Consider the following 26,867-nt stretch of genomic DNA (forward strand, 5'->3'; position numbering starts at 1 on the left):
GCCTTAAATCCACCGCTTACAGTACGGCCATATTTTTGTCCGTATTTGCAATGCCTCCAGGCAGCTTTTTCAGGCATACAAGACCAAGTCCATACAACTTGAATGGGGGAATCCTGAAATCTGAAAAACTACTTGCTGATCTCAGAATTAAATAACATATTTCAAATCAGCAACAACATCTGACATGAACTGTCCCATAAATGTTGTTTCTTATGCTCAAATAGCATTAAAAAAAGACCAGTCAAAGCACATGTGCAGTCATTAGCACGCATCTCAGAACACTTACTGTTTCTATAACAACCGGAGCTTCTGAAACGGCTGCTGCAGCGATTGGCTCTTTTATTTAGAAGGCAGGACTTAATCCACCATATCCATTTTCTCCTGTTCATAAGTAATATGAGAGCACTGTCTTTCTATACATAAAGACTTTGACATGAATTTCTGATCTGGAAGCTTCCTCGGCACTTGTGTGATTTGAACAGTAACAATGGTGTTGTTTTTACCGTATCAGTTCCAGTGCAAGTCCTCATCCTTTGGAAATGATTCAGAAATGAAGACAAAACAACATGTTGCTACCACGTTTTGCTTCTCATCTACAACTACAGTGTTTGAGGGTGGGTCAAAGTACTATGTCAACATTGTTCGCGGGCCGTTAATAAAGACCTATGTTGGCATTATGCAAATTTGTTACAAATCCACATAGATGTGTTACGGAAGTGAGACTGGAATTGCTGATGTGTCGTTTCGGCGGTTCAGAATTGATTCTTTCTTTTAGGAGATAATAACTTTTTGTTTTGCACTTTGATCTTTCAAACTTAGCAGACCTTTCACATTCACAAACAGCTATTGCATGCCAGGTAATATTCAAAAAAGCATAATGGGGCACCTTAAAATATACCTCCTTGTATGTCCTCATAGTAGGCAGAAATTCAATTATGTTTTGCTGTTGTGATTGGGACTCCCACACTAGTGTCTCACCTTTGGAGGGGGTTGTTAATACTTTTTTTAGTGCTGCAAACAGCAAGCGTTACAAAATTGCTCTTTTGATTCTATATAAAAAACAAGTGCTGTTTCCTTTCTTTCTGATTGTCTTTTTTCTATGTTAATGTGGAAGGTTGTGTTTCTACTGTATGATAAGGAGCGAGAGTGAGTAAGTGAGTGAGTAAGGCAAGGAGCAAAAAAATTAATTTGGGATTATCTAAATCTAGGAAAATAAAGTTTTTCAGCTAAGCAGTGACATAATTAGTTGTTATCTTGCTGTCCTTATATGCCCTATGAACTTTCTAGTTGACCTCCAGCCTCTTTATTTCCTCTCAATCCCTCACTCATAGTTTTGTGATAATAGTTTAATCATTACTAGGCATTTAGAGAGGGTCAGTACACACTTCAAATCGACTAAACCCACTCGCCACTTATGATTACATCACAGATCTCATACCAAACTCCACAGGACAGTTCAGACATCACTATCTTCACTCCCAGTATACTGTACTGTAGGATATGCGTGTGTTTTTCTGTCTTTCTCTCCCTCCATCTTCTCTTTTATTTAATAGCATGTTTGTATGTGGCACCAGCATTGTCTTTTCATGCAGGTTTGTCCGGCAGGCAAGATCAGGTTTCAAATTCATCAGAACATGGGTTTTAGTGTACCTAACACTGACACGTACTGAAAGCAGGGCATAAACCGAAAGCAAACAGACTTTATTTTAAAGAGATGCTTGTGTTCATTTTCTATCGATCATGGCGGCTTTTATTTATCATTTGAAGATCAATGACGATCATAGAGTCCTATAAGTGGGCATATATTCAGACGTGGGGTGTAGACAAACACTTTCTGCATTGTAAAGAGCCAGTGTCTCCATGCCACATTCTGGTAGTTTGCTGAATCTGCACAACCGACCCACAATATGGGTTTTTGTGAGCTGCATAAAGTACATTCAGCACAGATTTTGTCAGTTCACATTCACATTCTGCTTTTTGTATATACTTTGTAGCTAGAAAGTATGCATATTTGTACTCAGGTTAAAGTGATAGTTCACCCAAAAATGAAAAGTCTGTCATAATTTTCTCACCCTCATGTCATTCCAAAAACCATAAGACTTTTGTTCATCTTCAAAACACAAATGAAGATATTTTAATAAAACCTGAATGATTTCTGTCCCTTTTAAAAGTACAAAACTAGATCATAATAGAAATCCATATGAATTAAGCGGTTTAATCCAATCTTCTTAAGAGACATGATTGCTTTATTTGAGAAAGAGATTCAATTTAGTATTTTAACTAATTTAGTTGTTCACAAATAAACATTGATCAACGCACATAGAGCATATCTATTATGGTGAAAGGAAGCACAACTGTGCTTGCTTGATACCTTTATTTGTGTTTCAGAATCGTAATTGTGCTTCTCTCATTCTGACATATAAACTTTTTTAGGGCCCTATGAAATCAGCACCCCCCCCATTCCATCTTTTTTTCTTCAAAATTTTCTTTTCCATTTTAATGCTTTAATTTAAAATTTAAACATAAAAAGCATTTCTAATCAATAGAATTCATTACAATTTTTAACAATTTAATAATTAATAAAAATCTTAACAAAGGGCCCTATGAAATCTGTTTTATTTTTTCACCAATTCAGTTTTTTTTATATATTCTGTGTTTTAAGATTTAATAAAAATGTATTATCAAAAACTGCAGTAATCAAATGAATTTATAAGGCTTGTAATCAACTGAAAATACAACAATTCCTTTTCAACAAAACATTTTATTTATTGATTTATTTACATTACAGTGCTGCACAAAAGAGGTTTACCCCAGGCTGGCAACCACTGCCCTTTTGGTTCAGTGTTGAATTTTTTACAGGCGCGTTTGAGGGCTAGAATGACCCCTAGGGCTGGACAATAATTCAATATCAATATATATCGCGATATAATTTTTTTCGATAACGGTGATATGATTTTTAAACACATTTCCGGTATTTCGATATATACATTACAACATTTCTCACTGACTTGAGGAGATAGGACTAACTGCAGAACCACAGAACCATACGTCATGACAGTCTGAGGACGACAGTGCCAGACTAACAGCCTGAGGGCGGAAGTGGGCGGAGCCAATTTATCTCCGTAGGCATCGCTCCATTTGGAGCATTTTAAAGTTTAAAACCATGTTAATGTGAAATATTGTATTAAAACGATCTAACTGAAATTATAGATATAGATTCACATTGTGTTAATAGCTTAATCATATACACAATCACGTTAAGATATATATATATAGCCTATGTGTGTATTAAAATCCCCTTGTAACCTTTTAATATTTTAAAAGTTCATAAATTTGTTTTATGTCTTAAATGATTAACTGAATATAAATTGAACACAACAAAGCTTAAACACTAAAATCGATAAACATTTATTAATTTGTCATAAAATATTTTACTTAAGCATTTCAGAATGAATCATTGTTTTTCATAATATATAATACGCATTACACGGTTGTACACTAGAATGCATGAATTAAACACATTCAGATCCATCAAACCCAAAAACAAAAGATATTTATTTAATTTTAATAAAATGTACTAAAATGTAAGAGCAAAAGCATTATATAGCCACTAGCTGTGCTTTGCTCTAAAAAAATACAAAATCAAACCAAATTGAGTGTAGATTGAACCAGCAGGTACATGATGACAAATTAAATCTAAAAAAATAAACTTTTTTTGTAAAATGTCCATATCATCCTTAATTTGAAAGCAAAACACTAAAGGCTCTTTGGCCAGTTGTCTGTCATCATCTGTTTCAGCCTGTGAAAGTTCTTGTTCCTGGTCTTTTTCTTTCAATATCAGAAAGCACAGCTCTTCCACTAAACCCGTAAAGACCTTTGATTGTTGTGCAGCGCAGAAGTCTTCTGTGATCCGTGGTTCCTTCATGAGAGAAGGGTATAAACAAATGGGATGAGATGTTAAAAGTGTATTTAACAACACTTTGTGTTGTAGTCAGGATGCAGCACAGCATGTATAATAAAGTTTTGACATTCTGTTTTTCTCATGTTTATATATTGAAGACTTAAATCATACTCTGTCACCAATGAAATTAATCAGTTATGTTCAGTATAATTTTTTTTTTTTTTAAAAGGCAAGCAATTCACATGGCTTTTCACGCTACATTTAACCCCGGGTTATCGTCGTCCTAAACACCACTTTTAACCGTGGGTAAAGTAACGCTCCACATATTGCTTGTATATTTACATGCTTTTGACAGTCACAGAAACACTGTGCATTGTATATAAATAGAAAATTCAGCATTGGAAAGAAAAAAAAAAACAACAAATGCTGACAGAAAATGCAACAATTGCAGAGCAGAAAATACTGTTTAATTCTTTTATAGTCTGAAATGTTCATTCAGGATAAACTTGATCTATATGTAATGAGGAAGTTGACTATATGTAATGAGGATGTGCAATGCCTAAGCATTTATGAAAACATATTGTGTGCTTTGTTCATCCAATCAGTGACACTGACACTGCAAATAAGGATGTTAACCAGGGTTTAGTAATGTACAGTGCATATGAATACTCAGGATTAATTGTTAACCTCAGGTAAATGATGATCAGTGTGAAACGTGAATCAAGATAACCCAGGATTCTGTTTACCTGGGGTTAACAATCACCCAGGGTTAACTATTTAAAGTATGAAAAGCCCTCATATATGTTTTTCATTCTAATGAAAAGAGAAGTTCATACATTTTTAAAAACTTTTAACTTTTCCTTTTTTTTTGCTTACCATTAACATGAAGATCCCACACAGCCGGTCAACTGTTTCTAAAACAATAGAATATTATTAAGTTATTCCTGAAAAGATGTGACAGATATAACACACCATCTGTATAAGTAGCTTATGTGTTTATGAAAGTCTTATAAAACTAACCTTGTTTTTGATCAGCTTCTCTTGTTCTGGGGTGATTCTGCTTGTCAATTTACTGCATTGCAAAATCAAAGAAAAACTTAGATATATAACCATAAAAATTGCATAAAAGAAACAAGTTTCATTCTTCTAAAGTCAAAATTACTACTTACTTCATTGCAAAAACAACATTTTAAATTCAGAATACAAAAGAAACGTTCATACCTCCATGAACGACAGTTTTTTTTAAGTGAATTTGAAGCTGTGCATTCAACCTGTGCCGTCTGGTCGGTTTAAGAGCACTGGGCAGTGGAAGTTGTTGCAGCACGTTTTGCATCGCTGTAAATGAAGTAAAGCGGAGCATCTCCCGATACTAATATGCCTCTAAAATCCACAAAAACACTGATCAGTATTGTAAAATGTAACCAATTAAATAAAATACAGTACCAACAACAAGTAAAATAACAAACCATGAATATGTAAACACCCAGGTGAAAAAATACTATAGTAAATACTATAGTGTTTTTGAACCATACTGTATTTACAACACTAATGAATGCTACATAATACTATAATATTAACTATAGTGAACTGATAAACTAGTATAAATAGTATACTTTAGTTTTTACTACAGTAAACTGTAGTGTATATTGTAGTATAATATACCCTAAAATTGTAGAAAACTTAGTACAATATTGGGTAAAGTAATTTGTTTATATTATTATAGCTGCCATATTATCACAGCAACTATAGAATTACCACAATAAATTAATTCAAGTATTTATAGTACTATAGTATGGTTCAAAAACACTATAGTATTTACTATAAATGACTATAGTATTTATTCACCTGGGCGCAAGCAACGTGAGACGATTTGTAAAATATCAAAAGACGTGATAAAGTGACTTTGAAGCCCATTTACAAAATATCTGAGTCATGTTAAGTGTTAACGATCGAATAAATACACAACACATAAACGTGATCGATTAAAAGCACAACACAAAGAAACTTTTTACCGTGTTCGCTTCTTCCGCCATGATTGTTTGCTTGTTTGTCGTCAACTCCGCCCACATCCAACGTGAGACTATTACTCCGCCCACTTCCGCCCTCAGGCTGTTAGTCTGGCGCTGTCGTCCTCAGACTGTCATGACGTATGGTTCTGCGGTTCTGCAGTTGGTTATTATTGGACTTGAGGCGCAGCCGTTAGAAAGAGCAGAACGCGATTGGCCATTGGCGTGATGACGTACACCACAGAGACACGCAGCCATCAGCCAGTGCTCAGCGTTAATATGGTTTGTTTAAAATGGCAACATGGAAAACAGACAGACAGAGTTCAGATAATGTATGTTTCAGTCGATGGATGCGCAAACCGTTACAACAACGATAATCAAAAAGCGTGGACAAAACAGTCACTCTTTGTAAACTGTTAACAGCGAGTGCCGTGTGCTCTAATGTCCAGTCATTTACGCCGTCATCACCCGGGTGTTGATAGCGCGCGAGCGCAGGTGAGACCTGAACAGCACACGATGCTATCGGTTTAAACTAAACTCATTTAAGCTTTGCTGATTTAAACCTTCAAGAACAAGACGCGAAAGAGAACTTGCACGCGCTGTGAGAAGATTTGTGACAGCGCACACTTATTTCAGACAGCGCAAATACTGATTTCTCTTTCAAGTCTTGCGCTTCGGCGGACAAATTCATGCAAAAATTAAGTCAACATGCCCGTCTTGGCGAGTATCCTAGCAAACATAGTCGGTTATGTCTTAAGTGAACATATATTAGTCGAGAAAGACATCGCATGTGTAACAGTATATTATGTAGCTACTGGATCGTGCATGTCTTATAGGGGGAAAAAAACTATTCCTGCTGCCTGTTTTTAATGTTAAATCAAACAACAAATAACAAAGAAATCACTCACTGCTCTTGACTGAATAGTTTTTGTAACTTCAATAATGATTCATCTTTATTTATTTTATACAGTAAAAATAATGTGCAGTGTTATTTTATATTTGATTACTTTATCCATTCTGTACCTGAAAACTGCAGTTAGATACCTGAAAACCTGAAAAGCACTGTTTATTATATTTGAATATTTGCTTTATTGTACTTATTTGTGATGTACTTATTTGCTCGTTCTTATTTTCTTTATTTTTATTTGACAGTAGTCTTATTTTTAGTAGGGATGTCCAGATCCGATCACGTGATCGGAAATCGGGCCCGATCATGTGGTTTCAGACTCGATCGGAATCGGACATTACCTCCCGATCAGGACTCGGATATATATGTATTAGGGGTGCAACGGTTCTCGGTAAAAAAATCGAACCACACCGTTCTCCACTTACGGACCGCACTTGCAATGCAGTCCATCTCGAATGACGACGCATCTATTGGTTAATATGGTTTGTTTAAAATAGCAACGTGGAAAACAGACAGAGTTCAGATAATGTATGTTTCAGTCGATGGATGCACAAAACGTTACAACAACGATAATCAGAAAGCGTGGACAAAACAGTCACTCTTTGTAAACTGTTAACAGCTGGTGCCATGGCCGCGGGAAGTGGGGGTGCTGGGGGTGCTGCAGCACCCCCTAGTGATGAGAGGGAGATTTAAAAAAAAAATGTAGGCCTATTAAAATATTTTGCACAATTTATAAATTACTTATGAATATTTTAGAAAATGATTTTGACACACGTAGGCTATTACGTATATTTTGGATTTTAATTTCATATTTTGAGGCCTAATCAACACAGGTTCGGAAGTTACGTTGTCAACGTCAGGCAGGCAGGTTTGGTCGCCGAGTAAAGAGGTCCCGCTCGTTCCATGCAGAATACATCTTTGGCAGCAGCTAACTAGTAAATTTGCATAGTTTAATGACAGAAACGAGGAGAAAATATGTCACAGAAACCAATTTTGGATTTTTTTTTGCATGTAGCTCAGGTAAGAGCATGGTGCTGCCGCGCTTGTAACATTTATTTTTTTGGCAACAAGTGTGGGATCAGCTTTGACTAGCCCAGCAATTGTAAGTAGTACACTATAGTATTTTTGTAAGGTGGTGGGGATGGAGATGGAGAGTATTATTTCATTTGTGTGTTCTTTGCGTAATGGTTGTGGAGAACTGTTAAATAACGTTTAAATAGTCGGAGATTATTTCCTTGTGGTTTGTGTAAAAAGGTTGGAGATGGAGACAGAAAGCTTTATAGGCTACTGTGCGTGTGTTCTTTGCGTAATGGATGTGGAGAACTGTTCAATAAACAAATTGCTTAAATAGTCAGAGATTATTTCCTTGTGGTGTGCGTAAAAAGATTTTGGAGTTAATAGAGTTGCGTGTGACATAAACGTGCAAGCCATCTGACCAAATCGATTGCATTGTTTTAGCGTTATTGTGAAGTTTGATTAATATTATATTTTGTTGTAATATTATTTGTTGTATCTAAATAAGTTGCATGTATGTATAGGCTATCTGAAATTGTAATGAAAGTAATTATTTAGTTTTCTTTCGATTATTAAACTATTATTTCTGATTCTGCTTCTGCTTCGGATTAATAGTGCATTGCGCATATCTGAGAACTGATGTCTGTGTGTTTCAGACCCTGGCTGGCTGTGCACTGAAGTGTATATGACAATAAAGTAGTAAATCTCAATGTATTTATTTTTAAAATGTATTTTAAATAGGCCTATAGGCTCATAGGTTTTTTGTCAAAAAAAAAAAAAAAAAAAAATTCACAGCACCCCCTGTTCAAAATTACTTCCCGCGGCCCTGGCTGGTGCCGTCTGCTCTAATGTCCAGTCATTTACGCCGTCATCACCCGGGTGTTGATAGCGCGCGAGCGCAGGTGAGACCTGAACAGCACACGTTGCTGTCTGTTTTTAAACTAACTCATTCTCTTTCAAGTCTTGCGCTTCGGCGGCCACATTCATACAAAAATTGTCAACATGCCCGTCCTAGCGAGTATCCTAGCAAACATAGTCGGTTATGTCTTAAGTGAGCGTATATTAGTCGAGAAAGACAGCGCATGTGGAACAGTATGTACTGGATCGTGCATGTCTTAAAGGGAAATCAACTATTCCTGCTGCCTGTATTTAATGTTAAATCAAACAACAAATAACAAAGAAATTACTCACTGCTCTTGACTGAATAGTTTTTGTAACTTCAATAATGATGAATCTTTATTTATTTTATACAGTAAAGATAATATGCAGTGATATTTTATATTTGATTACTATTTGAAAACTGTTAGATGCCTGAAAAACCTGAAAAGCACTGTTTCTGGATCTGTTTTTCGCTCTTCTTTATTCTTTTTTACGTAGGCTATTAAGTATCGGATCGGGACTCGGTATCGGCAGATACTCAAAATCAAATGACTCGGACTCGAGGGCAAAAAAACGTGATCGGGACATCCCTAATTTTTAGGGTCACAGTTTCGGTACGGTTCGGTATGTGCTAATAGCACGTACCGAAACCGTGACCCTAAAACCATGAGACGAACCGAACCATGAGCAATTTGAACCATTGCACCCCTAGTGTCATCAACACTCAACAATGTTCCTGCCCCAGCAATGTGTTTTTGTTGTTTCTCACTGTTTTTTTCTGTTTTTACTGTTCACAATCTTTATCTTGGCTGAAGCACTTTTGTTTTAATCTATATTAAGAAGGATAATAAAATCCGCCTACATTATAGTTTAATGTTAAAGATATTAATATTACAAAAGTGAGTGAGTCTTATGTTTATTTTTTATGTTTGTATGAAGGCTAAATACAAATAAAAGCTGAACATACATTTATTTGTACTGTTTTTATTTCTTAAATATTATATAGTTTTATAGGAAGAAATTTCATAGATTTGGCAAATTCATTTTTCAGACGTTGTGGCCGTTCTTGGCAGTTTTTCTGAGGCTATTATATAGTTCATATCGATATCGGAATTATATCGTATCGACCGAAATTAAGAATTATATCGTGATATAAATTTTGGCCATATCGTCCAGCCCTAATGACCCCTGATGCTTAAATGGTATGTTCACCCAAAAATGAAAATTCTGTCATTAATTACTCACCCTCATGTCATTCCACACCCGTAAGAACACAAATGTCTGACTCCTCAATAGACAACAATTTAACCACCACTTTCAAGGTCCAGAAAGTTAATAAAGACATCGTTAAAATAGTGCACATGACTGCAGTGGTTCAACCTTAATTTTATGAAGCGATGAGAATACTTTTTGTGCGCAAAACAAAACAAAAATAATGACTTTATTCAACAATATCTTCTCTTCTGTGTCATTCTCCTATGCTGTTTACGTTCAGTGCTTCCAGGTTCTAAAGGCCTGTACACACCGGGATGAATATCACACGCGATTATCGGCGTCGTTTAACGCCTCGTGACTAAACGAAGGGCGCCGATGTGAGTGTGCACATCGACGCGAAAAACGCGAGCCGTAAAAGCGTAATTTTTTAAAAAACGCCTCGGGTTCGTTTTTTTGGTATGACGCGCCGCGTTAAAAACTGATAGACCAATGAGAGTGGCACTTTTGTTCACGTGCCTGGAGATGCTGAAGTTACAGTAAAACACGATTTGCTAGTGCTCAAGCACAAAACGGTCTTGCCGAGCACACATTGATACCAAGACAACGAAGAGAAAGAAAGTAGATGAGGAAGACCCTACAAACTGTTCTGCCAGTTCTTGGCCACACCAATAGATGTGTATTAATTATGTTTTTTTTTTGTTTTTTTTACATTCAAGAAATATAGTTGAGAATGTCATAAATATGTTTATTTGCACTACCGTACACTTGCACACTATATATATATGTGTGTGTGTGTGCCATTTATATATGCATCTGAATTTTTATCTTCTATAACTTTATTAATATCATAAATATGTTTATTTGCACTACCGTTAAGCACCAGCACCACATACTGTCAGGGAGTGAATTTGCACGTTCACTCTGCGCATCGCCAGTGAAAATCGCTTGGGTATGAACACAAAAAACGTCTCGAAAAATGCTTCTGATAAACGCGTGCGATATCTGTCCCGGTGTGTACAGGCCTTAAGTCAGAACGTGGGCTCAGTATTCACAGAGGCTGTTTACATGAGCAGCACGGTGAATGTGTGATGCTGACGCAGGAGCCGGCCAATAATGAGTCTGCGTTCTGACGTAGAACCTAAACGTAAACGGCGTAGGAGAATGACTTAGAAGAGAAGAAATTGTAGAATAAAGTCATGATTTTTGTTTTGTTTTGTTTATGAACAAAGGTCTTACGGCTTTGGAACAAAATGAAGGCGAGTAATTAATGACAGAATTTTTTGGGTGAACTAACCCTTTAAGGTTTTTGTGGCAGAAGAAAAATCTCTTGATTGTGTGATAGTTATATATGACGATAGCTTTCTTTGAAACAGTGATGAAATGCTCATGGAGTGAACTCTCAGAGCAGTTTCTGGAGAAGAAGTTCATTTGTTGAGCATCAATCGTGCTTGAGTATATGCAGTAGACGAAACTGCGCTGCTTATTCATTCTGAGACACACAGAACATGCAAACTTTATATTTCTTTTTACGGTTTAATAATCACAGACACTAGTGCATATCGCAATTTGAATTTGATTAATTGTATACCCCTGCTTTTCAATTATTAATCTACAATTTGCCATATTCCCTGAAATTCTATTCTGTTTAAATGACTGAATTAAACAATTCTGTCCGCTTTTTCTGCACCAGTGAAATCATAGGGCCCTACCTTGTTTTCTAATCCTGCTGTGTGCAGCTGAGTACACCTTTCAGGTCTCTTGCCAGCTGTACTCATTGTACACTCTCAAATAGACTATTCATTTGAATCAGAATGGACCCAGCTATTGTTTATGTATGAGCAATTATTATTTTATCTTCAACAAGCTCACAGACGCTGGCAAAGACAAAGCAGTACATAATTTAACCGGATACGTCCTGCTCTTAACATACCTGATATAGTGATGCATTTTTCCCCATACAATCTGTGCTTCCTCATTTTATTTATTATAAATAACATTTTTAAGCACTTTTCGATGCTGTATTGTTATGACTTATTATTGCAGGGCTGTTGCACACTGCTTTAGACCTGCAACATGATGTTGACTGTGATGGACAGACAAGGTTTAAAGCAGATGCTTGCTGCAGCTATGTGCAAAATTGCCCTCCTTTACATCAGCTCTGCAGGAGTGCCTGTCTTTAAACCGTTCATTTTATCTGCAGGAGTCCAGCAAGGAACTTGTTAACAGCTGCTGATGTGAATGTTTGGCGCTCGCGCTAGTTAAGACACTTCTTGTGGTGGATGAAATTTCAGTAGGCAGAAAATATAGATCAGATGTGTACAGATTTCATTGCTATTACTTGTATTTTAGCATTTTAATGTCAGATATAAAAGAAAAAGATAGCTATTAATGGAGAAAGATTTTTCTGAACCCACTGTGGCAGGCAATTTCTCTGATATCTCGTTATGTCTAAAACAGTTATTCTCAAACGGGATCATGAACCCCAAGCACATTTGACTTATTAAACATACCATCTGCATTTAAATAAATATGCTGTTAGGTCTTGCAGAGAACGTTTCTGTATGATTGGCCCTTGTAGAATGCAAACAAGCTTATTAAAGACAGAGGAATCTGTGTGGTTATGAACTATTTTTCTTGCACACTGTCAGTTATTTTTAATTTAGTTAACGATTCTAATACTGACTTCTTCAATGATATGCAAAAGTTATCTAGTATGAGAATGAAGGAATGTAATTCCTGTTTTGTTTTGAAAAGAAAAGGTACTTGTGTAACGAAGTGGGACTGAGGCAGAGATCCATTTGCAAGCTTTTATTCAAAGTGAGCATAGTCGTACAGGCTGGGTCGACCAGGGGCAAAAAGGAACAGCAAGGAACAGGCAGAGTCGTAGTCAGAGTACAGGCAGTAGATCGAGGCAGGCGGATATCATTCACAGGTCGGTATACAAGGCAAGAGTCAGGACAGGCAGCAACGGGTCAATAAACAGGAACAGGCAAGATCAAACACAGGCAGACAGGAAACACAGGCAGACAGGAAACACAGGCAGACAGGAAACACAGAAACGCTCAGAAATGACACACTGGGAAATCAAGACTTCGCGGTGAGGTGGTGTGAGTGAAAGTCCTTTATAGTCCTGATAATGAGCTGCAGCTGGGTGTGGTGATTAGTGTGGAATGATTGTGAAGTGAGTGCAGGTGATGAGCAATGGAGGATCATGGGAAATGTAGTCCGGGATGTGACAGGAACATGACAGGAACAGATGGTGATCGTGACATAACGCCCCCCTCCCGGAAGGCGCGTCCTCGCGACGTAAATGGAACAGCTAGGGAGGGGGGGTGGGTGCATTGGGGACTGGTATGCGGACATGAACAGGGTCCCCAATGCAGGTTCCAGGAACTCGACCACCATGGCGGGTCAGGTGCTACGGGCAGCCACGGCAGGTCAGGTGGCTCAGGCGGCCACGGCAGGTCAGGTGGCTCAGGCGGCCACGGCAGGTCAGGTGGCTCAGGCGGCCACGGCAGGTCAGGTGGCTCAGGCGGCCACGGCAGGTCAGGTGGCTCAGGCGGCCACGGCAGGTCAGGTGGTAAGGGCGGCCACGGCAGTTCAGGTGGCAAGGGCGGCCACGGCAGTTCAGGTGGCAAGGGCGGCCACGGCAGTTCAGGTGGCAAGGGCGGCCACGGCAGTTCAGGTGGCAAGGGCGGCCACGGCAGGTCAGGTGGCAAGGGCGGCCACGGCAGTTCAGGTGGCAAGGGCGGCCACGGCAGGTCAGGTGGCTCGGGCGGCCACGGCAGGTCAGGTGGCTCGGGCGGCCACGGCAGTTCAGGTGGTCTGGGCAGTTCAGGGACCGCTGATGACCGCGGCCGTGCAGGGTTCCCACCCACAAACTCCCCACCCCTAGGTAGACTGCCCCCCCCCCAAAAAGTTCTTGGGGATTTCAGCGGGGCCCGTCGCAGGTTCGTGGGCAAGGAGTTCGGGTGGCGGCGGCAGGGCCAGGCGTGTCGGTGAAGCCGTCAGGGCAAGACTCCTGAGTGGCGTTGGCAGCGCAAGGAGTTTGAGTGGCGCCGGCAGGGCTGGAAGCGTGGATGGCACCGGCAGGGCTAGAAGCGTGGATGGCGCCGGCAGGGCAAGAAGCACAGGTGGCGCCGGCAGGGCAAGAAGCACAGGTGGCGCCGGCAGGGCAAGAAGCACAGGTGGCGCCGGCAGGGCAAGAAGCACAGGTGGCGCCGGCAGAGCGAGGAGCACAGGTGGCGCCGGCAGAGCGAGGAGCTTGGGTGGTGCTGGCAGACCGAGGAGCTCGGGTGGCGCCGGCAGGACAAGACGCTTGGACGTAAGAGAGGGAAGAACAGAAGGAGCCTTCCTCCTCCTCCTCCTCCTCTTCCGAGGATGAGGCGATGGTTCACCGACTGGAGCGGTTTCTGGAGCAGACTCACTGGCTGAAGCGGGTTCTGGGGTGGACTCCATGGCTGGAACGTCCCCTACCTCCGTGAGCACCGAAGGGGCGGCCATCTTGCCCGTAGGCACTGGCAAAGCAGCCAACTTGTCCATCGCGTCCAGGGCGCTTGAGTCCATGGCAACCGGCGAACTTGAGAGCGTTGCAATAGACGAACTTGAGAGCGTTGCAATAGACGAACTTGAGAGCGTTGCAATAGACGAACTTGAGAGCGTTGCAATAGACGAACTTGAGAACGTTGCAATAGACGAACTTGAGAGCGTTGCAATAGGCGAACTTGAGAGCGTTGCAATAGACGAACTTGAGAACGTTGCAATAGACGAACTTGAGAGCGTTGCAATAGGCGAACTTGAGAGCGTTGCAATAGGCGAACTTGAGAGCGTTGCAATAGGCGAACTTGAGAGCGTTGCAATAGACGAACTTGAGAGCGTTGCAATAGACGAACTTGAGAGCGTTGCAATAGACGAACTTGAGAGCGTTGCAATAGATGAACTTGAGAGCGAAGCGGCCACCGGGCTTGAGAGCGTAGCGGCCGGCGGGCCTGAGAGCGTAGCGACCGGCTGGCTTGGGTGCGAAGCGGCCACCGGGCTTGGGAGCGAAGCGGCCGGCAGAGGCTTGGGAATGCCAGCCACTCGTGCTGTAGTCAGTGGAGGATCATTCATGCTGGCACGTAATCCTCTCCGCTCTCTGACAGGACCAGCAACGTGACGTGACTCTGGGCGATCAGCGGAGATGTGACGTTGCTCTGGGTGATCAGCGGAGACGTGACGTTGCTCTGGGCGATCAGCGGAGACGTGACGTGGCTCTGGGCGATCAGTGGAGACGTGACGTGACTCTGGGCGATCAACGGAGACGTGGACTGGTGTTGCTGTTATGGAAGCCGCCATCTTGTGAGTGTCCTTAGGTGCAGCGGCCATTACACAGCCAGCCGAGGAATCGCATTCCTCCGCGACACCCACAGTAAATGGAGAACCAACTAACAACAGAGCATAGTCCATAAAACCGCGGAGTGATGAACGCGGTCCCTCTCGTCCTAATCTACTCTGGAGAGGTTGGTTGACGCCATCACAAAAGAAGTCAATCAGAGCACAGTCCGGTAGATCAGAGAGGTAAGCAATGTTCAAATATTCCTGCACATATTCCTCTAGCGATCGTGTACCCTGTGTACTCCACAACAATAATTGAGCAATGTCCATACCGTTTATATGCTCTCCGGGAAAGCTGCTGGATCGTTGTGGCGGCGAGGTCTTCTGTAACGAAGTGGGACTGAGGCAGAGATCCATTTGCAAGCTTTTATTCAAAGTGAGCATAGTCGTACAGGCTGGGTCGACCAGGGGCAAACAGGAACAGCAAGGAACAGGCAGAGTCGTAGTCAGAGTACAGGCAGTAGATCGAGGCAGGCGGATATCATTCACAGGTCGGTATACAAGGCAAGAGTCAGGACAGGCAGCAACGGGTCAATAAACAGGAACAGGCAAGATCAAACACAGGCAGACAGGAAACACAGGCAGACAGGAAACACAGGCAGACAGGAAACACAGGCAGACAGGAAACACAGAAACGCTCAGAAATGACACACTGGGAAATCAAGACTTCGCGGTGAGGTGGTGTGAGTGAAAGTCCTTTATAGTCCTGATAATGAGCTGCAGCTGGGTGTGGTGATTAGTGTGGAATGATTGTGAAGTGAGTGCAGGTGATGAGCAATGGAGGATCATGGGAAATGTAGTCCGGGATGTGACAGGAACATGACAGGAACAGATGGTGATCGGGGGCTGTTGGGGATCCATAAGACCATAAATGTTAGGAAACCGGTCTAAAATATGGGCCTGGTGAAGTGAAAACCAGTGCAAATTTTCTCTGAAAGCTTATAAAATACTTGAAGCTTGTAAATACTTGAAGTGATGAAATAGTTGCACAGGAATACATTGCATAACCAAACAAAGGGCAATAAAAGTATGTTTACAGAATGAAGGTCTGTCCCCAAATCCTTTTTTTATTTAAAATAAAAAATAATGTCTCCAAGAGATCATGAAGTTGTTACCACTGCTACTTTTTGTATATATGCATACCCATTTTAAAGGGTTAGTTAACCCAAAAATTCTGACATTTATTACTCACCCCCATTGTCGTTCTACACCCGTAAGACCTTCGTTCATCTTCGGATCACAAATTAAGATATTTTTTATGAAACCGAAAGGTATCTGAACCACACTTAGGCAGCAATGTCATTGCACCTTTCAAGGTGCAGAATGGTCAAGACATCGTTAAAATATTCCACGTGACTACTGTGGTTTAACCTTAATGTTATGAAACGATGACAATACTTACTTTGTGCTTAAAACAAAACAAAAATAATGACTTTATTCAACAATTCCATCAGTATTGATAATGAGCCGGCGTTCTGATGTGGGACCTGGAAGTGCTGAACGTGAACAGTGTATGAGAATAACTAGGAGGTAGCCTGACGTGGTCATACTCAATTCTAGTTCGAATATGAGTCTGATACTGCTCCATTGGGCTTTGATTATGGGGGCGTATTTCAACCGATCCAGGAAAGACCTCAATTGGATAGACCTACAACCTATCAGAGCTACAGAGTAAGTGATGTATGTTGAGCGACGCATAGTTGTCAACAGAATTCAACTGCACACATGCTGGAACTAGTAGAATATGAGCGTAAACAATCTTTGCCGGTGTTGTAAAAAGAATTTAAGTATACACGGAGTACTTGCCAGTTAATGCGCTGTCGATATCTTCTATAACGGACGCGATGGCGGAATCTACACATCTCAGTTCTTCAACAACAGCCATCATTGTTGTAAACTAATTCAACCCAAGCGCTCTTTGATGACATGGCTGATTATGTTTCTGGTGATAATCTGTCAATCATCGCCCTGACAAATGTGATTGGTCCGAACAGTTTCTGTTCGGGCATAATTACTCCTCTACGGATCGAGTCCAGACCGAACTCCCCGACCTCAAAATGTTGTGGGCGGGGCTAAGTTCGGCTGGCATCCAGGCTAACAGGGAGGAGATGGAATTGTTGAATAAAGTTGTTATTTTTTTGTTTTCACAGCCAAAAAGTATTCTCGTCGCTTCATAACATTAAGGTTGAACCACTGTAGTCACATGGACTATTTTAACAATGTCTTTTCTACCTTTCTTCGCCTTGAAAGATGCAATGACATTGCTGCCTATGTGTGGTTCAGATACCTCTCGGATTTCATCAAAATATCTTAATTTGTGTTACAAAGATGAACGAAGGTCTTAAGGTGATGATACACAGGGCAACTTTTTGAGCAATGTTGCTGGGCAATGTTGCCGTCAACGGGCAACCTGATGAGACACAGGGCAACTAATTAGGGCAACAGACAGTTGGCAACAACCAATCAGAGAGGAGCAAATCTATTGCCAACTCAATAAATACTTTATTATAAACACTTGTTAGGCACATTATTTCAACTTTTCAAATATTTTCTTCATTTTTATTAAAAATAAATGCCTTTCCGATCTGATTTGTGACAGGAAAAGGGAGAAGAGCGAGTTCGGCAAAAGGCGGATTCGAACCCGCGTCAATTGCATCAAAAGCTATTCAAATGTCAATGCATTTAAGTTCATGTCCATCACAAAACATCAGCTATCACACTGCATCAGTGTCTCAGTGAAGAAATAACATTTGCTTTCAAATTATGCAGATGGAGAATTGTCTCATCATGACCAGCAGATCTCATTTGATATGATCATTCTGTTCAATGGCCCAGTGAAGCACCAAATTGCATCAATCTCTCTTTTGTCAAATCATTCATTCTGTTCAGCTTCCCAACAGTTTTCAAACACATGCTTCATGCTGCTGGAGAATGAAATGTTGACATTTCACATTAGATGCTGTGTTTCCAATTTGGAGTGTGAACAAATTTTGCACACAGACATAATGATCCTTCACTTCAGATCACTAATGAAAAGCTGACGAATGAATTTGTTGTTTTAAAGTGCGCATGTGAAGGTTGAACATAGCAAGCAAGAGATTAGACATATTTAAAGGAGTGATTCTCAAATCGTTATGCTTTAGGACCCATATTTTAGTGGCAAGTACCCAGTGTAAAACGATAAAAAATAGAATATTTAGTAATGGTCATTTTTAAAGAGGCTTATTTTTATAGTATAATGTAAGTGTTTGGTTACTGTAAATGTCTGAATTTGTAGTTTTTTGCTCTCAGCACCAAAAAATTACTGAACAAAACACATTGTGGTGAGCACAAACAATATTTATTCTTGTTTCAATATGTATATAGTGTGTTTTTTTTAACTAGTATAGTTTTTTTTGGTCATAGTTTTTAAGGAAGAATGCGTGTCACGCAACCTGTCCACGTTGAAACTTATACTAAGTAACAGTTGTACTTAGACTTACAGGTGAATACAGGTGAATACTTTTCTCCTCTGTTTTTAAAAGTTAATATGCTTATTTATTTTTCTATGCTATCTCCATAATTATGCAGTTTGCATTCAGCATTGTTTTCCCCCGCTGTTTGTGCAGAATAATTTTTAATTTGTGCACCAGTTGAGAACCACTGATGTATGGAAGATTGTTTCAAATACATTAAAAAAGAAGCTAGCATTTTTATTTAACTACCTTACTATCATACAGTGCACAATCTATATACTTGCATACTGTGCTGTTCTCTTGTGGTAAAATCTCTAACATTACTGCCCCCTGTCTTTAGCATGTGTTAAAGAAAATTCAGACATGTAAATGCTTGTAACCATTTCTTTTCATGCTTAGATTTAATGGCAAAGGAAAGGAGAAGATAAGAGCTTGTTGTGATTCAGTCTTGAATGAGGTCACCTAGAGAAGTCTGCAGAGGGTGAGATGTTTGAGGTGCTGCAGGAGAAATCACACACTGTGAGGCCATATGGTGTAGAGGGAAGAGTGAAGAAGTAATGGCCACATTAAATCATCCCAGATTACTGCGGTAAATCAAAACAATCTGTTTTTAATAAGCTTAATTAGCTGAAATGTTCCTGAAAGTTGGCCGCACACTGGGAATCTGAAACAAGAAGTGCTTTAACTTGTTGTATTAATGTCAGGAAGCTACTTTATGTGGCAGTATGAAACATTAAAGAGGTTGGAAGACAGATATGAAGATAAGAGCTGAGAAATCGTGATCAAAAAGCTCAAATTACAAGAAATGAGAAAAAAAGGGAGAAGAATAGACCAAAGCATGCAGCATGCGAGAAAGAGACAGATAAACATGTAGGAGAGGAGGAGAAGGGCAAGCGAGTGTGAGAAAGAAAAACACCAGGGGGCTTGACTGAGCAGGCTGATTAGAGATGCGGTTTGATGTCAGGACCAGTGCACATTTTGTACCTAATAGAGAGGCATTGATTTCATTGAAAGAGTTGAGTGTTCATGCATCTTTCCTTTATCTGAATCAGAGACAAAAAAAAAAAAAGAGAAAGAGAGAATAAGTGAGGGGGATGGAGATGTGGCATGTCAGAGCGTGTGATCCTTTGCCATTGAATAATTCACTCTCTGTGCATTTAAATCGTGAGGAGGCTCTTAGTTTCTTAGAGCTGAATTGCAAACTCAAATCACCTCACGTCTTCACCATCACTGAAGCAGGGAGATCGTCTATTCACAGCTTATGTAAGGGGGGAGAGAACTATTGGTGAGATAAATTAAATTCAAGTAAGTAAAATATGACTGAGGTTGGTGATAAAACCATGCTGTAAAACCAAACAGTGAAATTAATTAAATGAAATTAGTTTGTTTCACTCAAATAATAATTAAAAAAGTTCATTGTACTTAATAGAAAAAAGTTGCATGAACTCAAATTCATTGTTATAAGCTGAACTTAGGTCTGGGACACACTGGACGATTTTCAAATCTTAACCGATTTTAAAACTCTGGAAGACCACAGACATAATGACAGTTTCAAACTATTTTTAGCATTATAATCCTCTGAACGCACACATTACATGATTCGACCGTGCTTGCAAGACCACACACCTGTTGAATGTAGGAACAATTTCACAGTGACACGAGATCTCACAGAGACTTGTGAGATCAAACATGACTTGAGAAGAAAAACAAACGTTATCAGCTGGCTCTCCTGTCACGCGTTCTGCTTTACAGTGAAAAAGAAAAAAGAAAAAAAGGGATATGGGTGATCTTCTTTCTCAATACTCTACTTTCGTGGCATGTTTGTGGCTGCCAAGTTTCAGCTAAAGAATCGCGCAACATCCGGTAAGTGACACTTCCTCGCTCTCATTGGCTATCGCGGGTATCACGTCAGAGTCAGCCCGATCACGATACGTAAATATCAAACATGTTTAATGTCAATGAGAGACACCTGTGCACCACACTGGCCTTGCTCCGCTTCCACGGCTCTCAGCCCCACCCCACTTGTCACAAAAATTTGGAGTTCTACTAACTTAAAAAATTGTTTACTTAAAGGTGCCCTAGATTCAAAAATTGAATTTACCTCGGCATAGTTAAATAACAAGAGTTCAGTACATGGAAATGACATACAGTGAGTCTCAAACTCCATTGTCTCCTCCTTCTTATAAAAATCTCATTTGTTTAAAAGACCTCCGAAGAACAGGCGAATTTCAACATAACACCGACTGTTACGTAACAGTCGGGGTGTACGCCCCCAATATTTGCATATGCCAGTCCATGTTCCCAACATTATGAAAGGCATTAGACAAGGGCAGAACGTCTGGATCTGTGCAGAGCTAAATCAACAGACTAGGTAAGCAAGCAAGAACAATAGCGAAAAATGGCAGATGGAGCAATAATAACTGACATGATCCATGATATAATGATGTTTTTAGTGATATTTGTAAATTGTCTTTCTAAATGTTTCGTTAGCATGTTGCTAATGTACTGTTAAATGTGGTTAAAGTTACCATCATTTCTTACTGTATTCACGGAGACAAGAGCCGTCGCTATTTTCATTTTTAAACACTTGCAGTCTGTATAATTCATAAACACAACTTCATTCTTTATAAATCTCTCCAACAGTGTAGCATTAGCCGTTAGCCACGGAGCATAGCCTCAAACTCATTCAGAATCAAATGTAAACATCAAAATAAACACTGTACTTACGCGATTAGACATGCTGCATGACGAACACTTTGTAAAGTGTTTTTGAGGGTTATATTAGCTGTGTGAACTTTGTTTATGTTGTTTAAGGCAAGCGCGAGCTCTTGGGGCGTGGAGCACCAGATTTAAAGGGCCACACACCCTGAATCGGCTCATTTCTAATTATGCCACAAAATAGGCAGTTAAAAAAATGAATAAAAAAAATCTATGGGGTATTTTGAGCTGAAACTTCACAGACACATTCAGGGGACACGTTAGACTTATATTACATCTTTTTTTAAAAAGTTCTAGGGCACCTTTAAATGTTTTGAGGTAATAAGTTTCATCAAATGTTTTGAGTATTCTGAACTTGTTGAGATTTACAGTGCAGGATGCACATTTTTAAGTGAAGGAATCTCAATATTTTCAGTTATTGTGGTAGTTATTCAATGATGTAGCAAATTAGCTCAAAAATAAATAGGAATAATTAATCATAACTAGTTATAATTAATTATTAATATTTTAATCAGTTAATAAAATTAACTTAATGTAATAAAATTAATATTACAATCAATTAACCTGTTGTTCAATGAACACACAGTGTTAATTGTTTATTAACTAAGAAATGTTCATTTCCAGGTTATGGGAAATAACAATCTTATTCTACTAAAAGCCTGTAGTCAGGACCGACATGAATAGGGACTCCCGTATATGAGCGCAAAACACGGACAACCTTACGTGTGACATGAACAAGACTTTATTAACTAGACTAAACACTTAAACTACTCTAACATTCACACACATACATGCATACAGTTTACCAAGAGAGAGAGAGAGAGCTAACGCAGAGTACAGGAAGCAAGAGGTTACAGCATTGTTGGACATTCAGCAGATCAACAGCCTTGAGCAAACCATCAGTTTTAATTTTAACCGGCCCTTCTTTAACAGGGGTAAGGATACTCAATGTATCCGATAATGAGACTAAGTTTGATACTTGCATGTCTCTCCAAGTTGAATTAAAGTGTCCTGATGCAATTTGTGGAGGCTCCCGTTGAATCTTTGCTGATATTGTCTTGATGAAAGAGAACCAGTTGGATTCAGAGGATCTTTGGTGAATGGAAGGTCTAGGCCGAGGCCCGGCACAAGCTTGGGGTTCCTTAGAAGCTTCTAGCTTCTTAAAGCATCATCTTGACGTCAGCATTTGTCAGTGAAAAAAAAGAAGAGGAGGAAGAGCAGGAAGAGAGAGGTTTTATCTTGTGATCCATGAATATAAGGGGTGGAGACATCACACCCTCTTAAGGTGTCTGAGCCAATAAGGAGTTCCCCCCTCGGAGGGAAGTTTTACGAGTCTTTGTTCTGTAGCAAGATATTAGCATAAGACACTGGATTGGATGTTTGAGAGAAGAACCCTCTAGATTCTTATAATACTAATGTGTCACAGAGTTAGTAACATGTAACATAAATTACCAAATAGGAAATGAAAGTTGGAGTCCGTAGATACCAAGCATGCTGCCAATGTGATCTCAGTTAACTATACATTTGCAACTATGGAACATTAATACCAAAATAGTTCAAAAGAGAGAATTAATACATAGAATAAAGCCTATAAAAGGAAAGTCATGAGATGGGAAACTTGGATACATGTTTATACATTTCCCAAGTGGTTATATAGAGAATACGTAGGATTAAGAGAGTTTATTTGTCCTTCTCAGGAAGGATGAGTCACTAGTCTCTACAGCATTCTTATGGATCATAAAAGTACCATATAACTGTAACAGGACACCTAGTTGTGCCTGTGTGCTAGCTACACTTGGGATGTTGGTTGCAGTTTTAGGGGGATGAGTTCAGAGAACTTTGATAGTGAGAGTGAGTTTATGGGTAATTCATTAAATACCATGAATAATTGTGTGGCTGATTGGTCCAGACGCTACATCCCCCCCTTTCGATCGTTGTTGTTCTTTCTATGGACAACAGCGAACGACGTTGAAGGTGTAGAGAGATCAGACACACCACTGGCACACAAGGCTGGAAGGCTGTGATGGGCTCTGGTTGTATGTGTCTCTTGGAGTGGTGGTCGTTCCATTGCGGTTGATGTAGACAGTAGACAAGCTCAGGTCTCTGAGCTGGTGTTGTGTGAGTGGTCAGAAGCTTCTACTTCTGAGTACTCCTCAGGTAAGAACTGTTCAAGGAGCTATCTTACTAGCGTTAGAAGCTCCTGCAGGTCCGATGCAGGCGTGTCCAGTCGTCCTTGGGCTGCCTGCTGTTGGAGATCCTGCTGTGTCTGCAGGGAGAGGATGCTCCCATCCCTGGCTTCTCCCTGTGGTAGGTCTGGTACCTGGGTCTGTCTGAATTAATCCTTCTCCTTCCTGCAGCTGCAGAGGATTTCAGGAAAATGGCTGATAAGGTGTCAAGCAGAAGGCTTTGGCCTCCCCTCTGTACCTCTGTGCTTGGCTGGGGGAGGTTCTTCTGCTGACTCCATGCGGTGAAGTGAGACGTTTCTCCTGCAATGGTTCTGTTTGCTGCAGGTAAGAGAGTCTCAGTTCTCTTTTCTTCTGTGTCTCTATTTTGTCAGGGTCCTTGCGTCTGTCCCAAGCCTCCATCTCTAGCTGGTCTATGTGGCTTTTAGCATGCATCAGCTCCTTGTGAGTCTCTGTGATCTGGAGTTTGAGGTTGTTCACCTCCTGTTTCAAAACAGCGAGGATGTGGGCCAGGAAGAAGTTGACTTCAGTCAGATCATTGTGATCACACCTCTGGTTTGAGTCGTCTGCCTTTACTTCTCTTCCATCTTTGTCCAGTTGCTTTTGGCTCTGGTGCCGTAATTGCTCAGCAGCACTGGTTAGGAGGGTGTTCCTCACGACACATAGCCAGTCCTTTTGGTCTGCCATCTGGGCAGTTAGGCTGAGCATCTGCAACATTTAGGCACGCTTGTGGTGAGAGTAAGGGCAAGAGACTACTGCAAGATCAAACTGAATTTAGGGCTAAAGGCACAGTGAGCAGCCAGGTGTATGAAATACAGCTAGCTTTAATAAATGACTTAAGATGGTTCTTGTGGTCAGATTATTTCTTAGTATTTCTTACTGATGGCTCACAACAGGCTTGACCTCCGAACAAATGGAAAAGAGAAAGAGAGAGGAAGAGGAGAGCTTTCCTATTAGATTGTGCTTATTAGTGGTGCTCAAAATTATGCCATAGCAATCATTCGGATTCCTTTGTAACTGGCTCATAAAATTGAAGCAACTGTTGTAAATAAACAAAATCAAGAAGAAGAGTATGTCTAGTTGCTTGTGGTTATATTGGGAAATTAAACCACACAAGACTAAACAGGAAAATGTAAATAAATCACATAGATGAAAGAAATACTAGTAAAAACAAATAGCTGACTGCTATTATAATTAAAATCAATAAAATATTTAAAGAAGTGATTAAAACAGCAGAATGACCTGGTATTGGGAATAGTCAATAGCACTAGTGATTAACAATTAGATTAGCTTTGGAAATCACTCTATAGTTGGTCACAGCTGCAGCGTGTTCAGGACCACACCATGTGTGTGTCCCTCCCAGAAGTTTAGTCAACGTGTTATTGAAATATCTCAATAAATCCTAGAATTCTTCTTTAGTTAAACACTTTACATGTAATTAAATTTAGATTTAATCACCCTAGTAACTGCAGATTTAGCTGAACAGTGTTCAGGGGAGAAATGCACCTAAGTGCAGGTGAAATTAGCTGAGAAGAATTAAAGGTAAGGAAAGAAAGAAATCAGAAAACCAGGAATGTGGTTAAGGGAAATTGGTTTAGATCAGTTCACACTGCATACACACAAGCTATAGTTAAAGGCTTCACGTAAATGATGCTAACCACTAACTGTAGAAGCTATTAGTTAGCTTAGCCTGAGGTGCAGGGCTGCTAGGTGAGGTTAGCTTAGCCACCTAGCCTGGTTTGTTTACAATATGGCATCACAGGGTGATGAGTTAGCACTTCCTGTGACAAGTCGTTGTCATGGGAACCAATGCACATTTGGGCAATTCAAACAGTTTATAGAGACTGTCTGCTCATTTCAAACAAGTTACGTATAGAGTTAAAATGTGACGCTTATACTTTCAGATTTTCAAAAACTTGATATTACATTCAGTAAAATGCAAATATGTTTTGGCATTTGCAAATTTTACTCATGTAAACTCTTCTCTCTACTTTAAACAACGTCTTGTACTTGTTTAAAGGGTAATTACACAGTTTGCTGTAAGTCAAAGCTTGTTTAAGCATATATAGTTAAGTCCGTCTTGTGCATGAATACTGATGTTCCTTTCAGCGAGTGAAACACAGTTTTGGTCAAAAGGTAGCTATGCTTGTAGGTGCAGGCAAAGTTTAGATGAATGACATCAATCTTAACTATAACAGGGGAGCATTACCCAAATCTACATTTATATAACACTGTACTGAGATTCATTCATCAGAAACAGGTTAAGCAATACTGCAATTGGTATTTCTCCAACCAAAGCAGAATAATCAATTCTGGTACAGTTTACATGCCGCTGAGCTGAGATTCCTTCGTCAACACAGGCTTACGCTCTAATACTGAGATTAGGATTTCTTCGCTAAAATCAGATTAACTTTACACTGATACCATTTGAACATATGCTAAAATGTGTCAAGAGTAGACTCTTTCAGTTACAGTAGAGATGTCAATTCAAGCCATCACTTTATCAGCATCTAACAAGCCAGCAATTAGTGACCAAAATGCGCATCGTCTGACATATTCTGACTGGAATTATCAAATGCACACTTTTAAATTGACAGTGGTTTAAGCTCATAACCTTTGTTTATTCATGCCCGCATTCTCCACCATTTGTAGCAAATTAGCTCAAAAATAAATAGGAATAATTAATCATAACTAGTTATAATTAATTATTAATATTTTAATCAGTTAATAAAATTAACTTAATGTAATAAAATTAATATTACAATCAATTAACCTGTTGTTCAATGAACACACAGTGTTAATTGTTTATTAACTAAGAAATGTTCATTTCCAGGTTATGGGAAATAACAATCTTATTCTACTAAAAGCCTGTAGTCAGGACCGACATGAATAGGGACTCCCCGTATATGAGCGCAAAACACGGACAACCTTACGTGTGACATGAACAAGACTTTATTAACTAGACTAAACACTTAAACTACTCTAACATTCACACACATACATGCATACAGTTTACCAAGAGAGAGAGAGAGAGCTAACGCAGAGTACAGGAAGCAAGAGGTTACAGCATTGTTGGACATTCAGCAGATCAACAGCCTTGAGCAAACCATCAGTTTTAATTTTAACCGGCCCTTCTTTAACAGGGGTAAGGATACTCAATGTATCCGATAATGAGACTAAGTTTGATACTTGCATGTCTCTCCAAGTTGAATTAAA

At 39.8% G+C, this 26,867-nt stretch overlaps 1 protein-coding gene and 1 long non-coding RNA gene across 2 annotated transcripts in view; one reads left to right on the plus strand and one right to left on the minus strand.

The window, feature by feature from the left end:
• Positions 1-26,867, plus strand: part of otofa (otoferlin a) — a 104,618-nt gene that overhangs the window by 8,292 nt on the left and 69,459 nt on the right. The window lies entirely within an intron of this gene.
• Positions 3,676-6,068, minus strand: LOC137018439 (uncharacterized). The gene is made up of 5 exons (XR_010894908.1): positions 5,914-6,068; positions 5,123-5,281; positions 4,922-4,973; positions 4,778-4,815; positions 3,676-3,919 (listed from the first exon to the last, which is right to left on the minus strand). It is a non-coding gene; the product is annotated as an uncharacterized lncRNA (long non-coding RNA).

The sequence above is a fragment of the Chanodichthys erythropterus genome, chromosome 4, assembly GCF_024489055.1.
Source record: "Chanodichthys erythropterus isolate Z2021 chromosome 4, ASM2448905v1, whole genome shotgun sequence".
Classification (NCBI taxonomy): domain Eukaryota; kingdom Metazoa; phylum Chordata; class Actinopteri; order Cypriniformes; family Xenocyprididae; genus Chanodichthys; species Chanodichthys erythropterus.